Raw genomic sequence first — 8,109 nt, 5'->3', positions numbered from 1 at the left:
GGTTATGATACACTAAGACAGAAATACGTAAACATAACATTGCCATTACATATGTGAAGCCAGTTGGTTTATCTGCATCATCCTCAGGGCTTGCAGGTCCGATTGGTAAGCTTGAGTTCAAATTATGATCCTTCACCTGTAAATAACGTACACAAATATAGACATCTGATTTGAAAATAATGAGAAACCCTGTTGGACTGCTGAAACATTTGTGAGGCTAAAGTTTAACACAGTGTCCTTGCCTTGATATTATCAACGTGATTATCATATTGCAAAAATCACATGGCTGATTTGATTCAGTGACACAACTTGCACGTATCTAAGGTGCAATTACTCTGATAGGTGATATGTCATTTGGTGCAGGCAATAGTCGAACACACACGCAAACACGCATGCACAACACGTAAGCACGCACACGCAGGCATTCAATCACACACAAACGTGTATGCACACGCATAGGCACACACGCACACGAAGTCGTTTTAGCAGTATTACAGCAACATCGTTTCGGATGACACAAACATATGCATCAACCACTGCATTTATGAGTGGAATAGAACGCAGGTAGTTGAAGTGACGAGCGGCCGCACTATACTGTCAGCCTTCAGCTGATTCATTCTGTGCATTAACCGTGCAGACATAGACACTTATCACTGGTGCCATAGACATGTGATTTGAAATGAGAAACATTGTTTAAATATTATGTTTCAATTTATCAAAGCATGACCGGCAGTAATTAATGCATGTACTTCAGTGCATGCACATTTATATTTAATATGTTTATAATTACTGGCCACTCTGTGACAGTCGTTACTTTTTCTACAACCAAGCGATTGATATTGATTACTTCGTTGGATCATACTTGAAAGAGAATTGGAAAGTACGTGTACATATATATCAATGGCATCAAGTCAAACATCAAACAATATCATCTCATTACTAGGTTGAATAGTGGTTTAGGGTCGTTTTGAATATTTTAATATTTCTGTAAATGGGAGAGCAAACACGTGGCGATACAAGATTTAGCTGATTTCACGCTACGGTAATAGTTGATATCATATATTGGCAGTCTACCGTAATAGTTGATATCATATACTGGCAGCGTGTAAAATAGTTTCTAAATGTCGAGCTATCTATGTCTGAAAGTTATTACCCCCCAAAATAATGCACTTGCCGAAATTTGAAATCAGACACGTGTTTCACCGTTAAGCTGCTAATATTGTGTCATGACGTAGCAAATCTGATGCAGTGATATCTTCACAAAATGGCAACCACTGAAATCCACTAGCCAGACGGATCAGTGACTGTGGAGATTTATCGAAGTTGGGAAGGAGAGGAGAGTAGAGGAGAGGAGAGAGCGCGATCACAAACTACAAGTCACCCACACCACGTGAGAGAGAGGGGGAGACTTAATTAACATTGTAATTTTTCTCCCGTTTTTTCCGACACTTATAAACGTATTGTTCAGCACAAATTGTCCGTACCATAATTGTCCATTATTTCTGACTGTGTGAACATGCACGATTTGTGCTTTGCTTATGTTCCAGTCTGATGCTCAGTTGATATTGATTCAGAAAAAAATACAATTGCACGCTCCAAATACGGTTGTTGTCAGGAATTGTGTTCAACATGAACCAAATGATCAATTTATACATGGAGTGATTATATACTGAACAGCAAAAGAAACGCAAGTTTCGAAAATTAGATTTTCATAAAAATAAGCGTTCATGTTTATGTCTTCTATGTAAAATCTAGACTTGCTTTTCCTTTACTGTTCAGCATCTATTAAAACGTTTTCTTCACAGGACTGGTCTGTTTATGAATCATTCCTTAAATTGCTTTTCTAATAATTACACATTTAAGGTAGCTTTTTATGATGAATAGAGAATCTGAATCAGATTGTGAGTGAGTGGACATTGTTTAGACATGCTTTCAACAGTATTCAAGCAAATGCGCGCTAGTTTCATGTTGGAAAGTTGGTTGTAACTAATAACAGGTTTGGTTTGTGCAACTATAACATATTTTGCACGGCCACAGAGAATAATGTGTTGACCATTACAGCATCAGTAAATTTCGCAACAGGCGACGATCTAAAATGAGGGATGCCGAGTAAACGACTATGAAGCACGAGTAAGTGAGTTTAGTTTTACGCCGTTTGTGGGTGAGGCAGCCGTTTACCACTCTATTCTAAGGGGATAAGATGAAAGAGCTGAAATGGTCACTGTGCCGTCCCCGATGGTAAGTGGGCAAGTTCGGTTGTAAATACGAAAATACGTTTGATTATATATATTTTTATCACGCCTCATCATATATATGATATACATGTTGTTTCTATGTATGATTTGTTATTTTTTATACTGCTTAAAATAGTCATTTGTGCTTCAGTTGATGAATTTGTTAGATATTCGCCTCTTGTTCATTCAAATCGAACAAAACCCATGCTAATCTTGTCTTCTCAATAATCCTTGCTCGACAATCACTCTGTACAATAACTGGGTTGATTAATCAGGCAATGTAAACAATGCCTGGACATTTTAGCCAATGTACACAATGACCGAGTGAATCAGGCAATGTATACACTGATTGGTTATTTCAGTCATTGTACACATTGCGTGATTGTTGACATAATATATATATTAGAGACAGACAGACAGACAGATAGATAGATAGAATTAAAGGCACCTACTCACTACTTTTGTTAATACACAACGCTTCGTACACATGGGCGTCTCGTATTGGTGTCGAACATGTAGGTGATACGGTTTTCATACCACGTGTGTGTATGGATTTGCTATATAGTGGATGTTGGTCAACTTGCCTCTAGTAATATCGGAAGGAACAATATGGCATTTGACATGACCGTGCATGTACATGTATCCAATCATGCGTGTTTCAGTCATCAAGCTTGCTACCTACAGATGTTTGAGAGTGAGTGAGTGAGTGAGTAGGTATGGTTCCACGCAGCTCTAAGCGACAATACCTCCAGGTCTCCACTTCAGAAATGGGTTTCACACATTGTACCCAGGTGGAGAATCGAACCCGGGTTTTTGGTGTGACGAACAAACGCTTTACCACTATTCCATTTGCTAACTCGGTGGTAAGCTAGTATACATCTGAAATAAAGCTAGCTTACTCAGCCACGTAATTCTATATGTGTATACGAGGTACAGTTTCTTTCTGAGGACACTCATTCACTCGGCTGAACTCTGAATAAATGTTTCACTTCTTAATAATGAGCTTGTAATTTACATTTATTTTGGTGACAGCTGTTTGACGAACAGTATTTTATCAAGTTATCCGTTTAACGTTACATCATGCATACAAACACACACACACACATTGCTATCTAGCAATGTTGACAAACTGTTATTTAACATTGCTTATTTAAATATTTTTAGCATGTCAAGCATTAAAATATTTAAAATGATATCTAGCAACACATGAATGCTTCAATAATTATCTCATTAGAGCTTCTACCGCCATTGTAAAAGAACCGATGTTGTAACTTCCTATTTCAGTTACTACGTGCATTTTCAAACAATCTCTACTGGTACCAGGAAAGAAGCGACAATATTTAGTTCAATTGCTCTGGGACGTGCACGTTCATTTTTTGTGCTATCTTGTTGTTCTGATGGTAGAGTAGACTCGTGAAGACCCGGGGTAGAATATGTCTTTAGCTACCCATGCGTGCCACAAAAAGCAACTATACTTGTCGTAGGAGGCGACTAACGGGATCGGGTGGTCCGGCTCGCTTCCTTGGTTGACACATGTCATCGGTTTCCATCTGCGCAGATAGATGCTCATGCTCTTTGTCACTGGATTGTCTGGTCTGTATTATTTACAGACTGGAGACAGTCAGGGGTTGCTGACCGCAGTTGTAATATGGTTGTAATATTGCTGAGTGCGCCGTATTGCTGAACTCTGATCACTCCATGCAGTGAGCCTCCTCTTACAACTAGCATGATCATGAGTTGCTGGTATCTAGTAACGAGAACGAGATGGAGACTTCATCAGTGGTACGTACTGGTACATTACTTATCTGCTTAAAAATGCACACATATGCATGCGTTTTCAATTGATGATGCCATACCTGAGAGTTCATTAACATCTTCAAGCCATAAAATCAAGACATCTCCCATGGGGTCCAAAATAATCATTTTTTATCAGCGCCAAGTAATTTACCTTCACGTTATACCCAAATATTTATGAAACAGCTGCTCTGTTGGGGTTGATATCTTCTGTTTTTTATCGATATTAATGGCGTAAGATATTTTCAGATTTTTATCGTAAAGTTCAAAGGGAGACTTTGTACGAACTCCTGTTATCACGGTTCCACAGCTGATAGGTGATCCTTGAAATGAGATTTTAATTAAGCTGATAGCTACATGTAAACATTAATTGCAACCCATTGCAACAATTGCCTGGCAATACATACCGTTCTGTCTCAATGGACGGAATATACCGAAGGAGACTGTTTTACATTTTTGACTCTACCCACTCCAAGTACTGCAAGTGGTCGTACAGCAGGACGATTCCACTTTCTAGATAAATGGTAAATGGTGATCTAAATAAGCATTTACCAGCAGCAAGAATAAGTGCATCTAAATGTGCATTTATCAACCCTGCATTTAAACGTGCATTTACTATGCTTAATATGTCCACATCCCCTATAACGCACCAGTACACAGTACACATTTCATTATTGTCTTATCTCCATGATCTTATCTCCTAGGTTACACGTTTGAAGATCTGAGATAAGGTATCTACATTTCCATTTTACCCTAATCCGGCTTGACAAATGCACATCCAAAGTACCCTGCCAGTTACACATGCCTGTACTGTTTTATGTTGTTGTTGTTTGTTTCTAGTGTGTATAATAACATAGAGTCTTTCAGGAAGTGTTCATTCATCCATTCAACTACTCTTAACAGTATGGTACTTTAGGCGAAGCTAGAATCATTCATGAGATGAACATTCACCAAACCAACTTCTCTCAGCCCCACCTGATTTTTTCCTTTAAGCAAAACTAGAATCATTCATGAGATGGACATTCACCTATCCAACGTCTCTCAGGCCAACCTGACTTTTTACCCTGGGCGAAACTAGAATAGTTCATGAGATGGACATTCACCCATCTAACGTCTCTCAGCCCAACCTGATGTTGTTCTTAAAGCAAAACTAGAACCATTCATGAGATTGACATTCGCAAGTCAAACTTCTATCGGCCTCGCCTGATTTTGAACTCTGGGCGAAGCTAGAACTATTCATAAGATCCGTCCACTTTTTCTTGACCCCATCTAACAGGATCGGGTGGACCTAACGGGACTAACGGGATCGTGTAGTTAGGCTCACTGACGTTGTTGACACGTCACCTTATCCCATTTGCGTAGATCAATGTTCATGTTGTTTATCACTGGATTGTCTGGTCGATCATTTAGAGACCGTCGCCATATAGTTGGAATAGTGACGAGCGCGGCGTAAAACTAAACTCCTCACTCATGCGTCATACTCATGGACTCCTCATCCTTCTAGTTAGACTTGACCGTCGCTTGTGACGAAAGGTGATGAGGCTGTAATGGTCGACAAATTATTCTCTGTAACTGGACACAGTGTATATAGTAGTGTGTGAACAGAATGGCAGTTAGAATGGACAGAACAATCACGTGTCAAAATCAACTACTACAATGATAGCGTCTATTGAAGGGGATGGTACTATCTGACTGCATGCACGTTTCCCATGTCCCCATTAAACTTCCGTACGTTCGACATAAGTCCAGCTCAGACAATTGCTAATGACACACACAGCTGGAATCATATCAAAACAACCACACTGTCCTCATCAGCAACAGTGTAGTTTTTTCAGTTAATTACAATAATATCTTTGTTAAAAAAATCTAAAGTGACTCTCCTAACGATTTTAACACCTCTCTTGAACGACTGCAATGGCATGAACTGACAGGTCTCACACCATATTTGGGAAAACCATGAAACTAAACAGGAATGGTATCCAAGACTTAGAGATCCTGTCAAAGGGTAGAGACTGGCGAATTGGGAGCGTCACCGATCGCGACTGCTGGGCTGCCGGATTCAGAAATCATTCCTGATCTGTTGAAGTTTTATTCCATATATATATATCTGTTAGTCATTTTGGTGAAACGCGGGTCAGCCATTTCGCGTCATTTTGTGTAAAAACATGCTTACCCGTGAAGTAAGTGTGGACCACTCCGCACTGTTATTCACCATAGTACTCATCATTGCTAAATGCATGCTAGAAACAGTTCCATAAACTGTCAGTCCAGCGTTAAGACGGTGAATATATTTAGCATAGCGCACTTGAACCTGACCAAGCATCTGTCAGTGCCACTAGCAAGGTATCACATCATAAACGATATGCCAAATTTCAGATCTTTATCTTGCTTATTGTTCTGTTTTGTAATTCTGGACAAAACAAAATATAAAATCGTTCTGAAGTGGTTTTTTATGAAAATTACACAATACCACAATGGCCAAATGTAATACAAATACGAACCTTAGTGTGACTCCCGGGAAGACTGTCGATACAACGTCTTAACTTAATATTCAGTGGTAAGGAATCAATCTAGTCGGCGCTTATTACAGAGCGAAACCTTACAATCAAGTGACACATTAGCTTGTAACACTTGTGGCTTAACTGTAACACTCTGCCACTTGTAGTCACCAGTCCCTTATAACTGGGCCCTTTAAGTAACTGACGGCTATGATACTCAAACGGTTGGTGTATGTTACCATATCGGCTTTTATAAGACAGTTTCCTGCTTCACTGACGCTGTTCAATGTTCCACTCACACCGACTCTAAATACCCTACCATTTACCACTGTGAGCGAGTGAACACGATGATGTCTTTCCCCGCGCACTGTAACTGGTGAACCTGTCTGTCTGGAGAACATAATTGATTGTGGACACTATGCGCGCATACTTTACACGTTATTTCCGCCATGTGTTGTTCACTGCGTTGTACATGGAGTAAGCTCCCCAGGTGACACAACAACCTCCAACGACTGTTATTTACACACAAGGACAGCGAGCGACTCGCGCATACCTTAGTGCAGACCACTGGCGCATCGGCAGAGCGATACTTGTTTCTGTTGGACATCGGCAAAGCTGGCAGTTGCTCCGAGTGATGCTCTGAAATCCGCCTATAGACCACCGGCTGTCATTCAATAAACCAGCTCGGTATCCCAACGTTATCTGGCTGGAAGCTTCTGATCTAGTTGTTCTATTCAATAAAAGAACACTGCCTCACATTGCGATGCTAGAGAAGCATCAGAGAAGCTGCCGTGTATGACACTTACGGTGTGAGTGTTGTCGTTGCGGGAAAAAAAACTATACCGGAGGATACAGAAGACTGTTTCGAAAGTTGCGCCAGCTGGACTTTGGAGTACTTAAAATATTTTCTTCGTGACATTCTCATGTCCCCGAAAGACATAATGTGTAATTCTCGAAGGATAAGGTGGGAGTTTGCACATTGACGAAGCCCGAAAGCAACTGTCTCAGCAATTTGAAGACATTCGTGATAATTTCAGTGGATACATGTAAACGACACCAGACAGACTGCATTTGAGTTTGAAGATTATATGCCCCTTTTATGAAAGGCAAGCGCTGAGAGCAGACTGATAGATCTCACTTCTTCGTCCATCTATGGTTCACACCTATCAGGCTCAGACAGTTGTGAAAGGAAGACCTTTTATATCTCCCTTCTTAAACATTGTGGCCAGCGCAAGTTTGAAGGTAAGAGAAATGCCTTTGGAGGTTTCTGTCAAAATGCTGTTATTTCATTTCAGAATGATCCTTATTGCATATCACATATTGCCTCTTTATTTCACAGATAGCTCAGGTTCCGCTGAATTTAGATCAAATGCAAACCAGGACCCATCGTTTTCTTCAGATCCTTTCACAAGCTTTGTGAAAACAATATTTCATGGATGAAGAAACATCCCATTCTTGAAACCCAAGCAGGTGGTATTTCATTGGAAATTAGATAATGAGTCGCTTTCAAGCCTCTAGCTATCTGTCGTGCAGAGGTATGGGCTAGTTTGATGTCCAATGAATAATACAACATTGCTTGTCGG

General features: G+C 40.1%; 1 protein-coding gene across 2 annotated transcripts in view; it reads left to right on the top strand.

The window, feature by feature from the left end:
• Positions 1-6,689: 6,689 nt before the first annotated feature.
• Positions 6,690-8,109, top strand: part of LOC137268111 (cholecystokinin receptor type A-like) — a 114,499-nt gene continuing 113,079 nt past the window's right edge. The window contains exon 1 of one of the 2 annotated variants that reach the window (XM_067802633.1): positions 6,690-7,768. The gene's annotated coding sequence lies outside the window, so the exon portion shown is untranslated. The remainder of the gene's footprint in view (positions 7,769-8,109) is intronic. The other variant, XM_067802632.1, reaches the window with a different exon arrangement.

This window comes from Haliotis asinina, chromosome 16 (assembly GCF_037392515.1).
Source record: "Haliotis asinina isolate JCU_RB_2024 chromosome 16, JCU_Hal_asi_v2, whole genome shotgun sequence".
In the NCBI taxonomy this organism is placed as follows: Eukaryota; Metazoa; Mollusca; class Gastropoda; order Lepetellida; family Haliotidae; genus Haliotis; species Haliotis asinina.
Note: the sequence above shows the minus strand (reverse complement) of the source record. Positions and strands in the feature narration are given on the sequence as shown.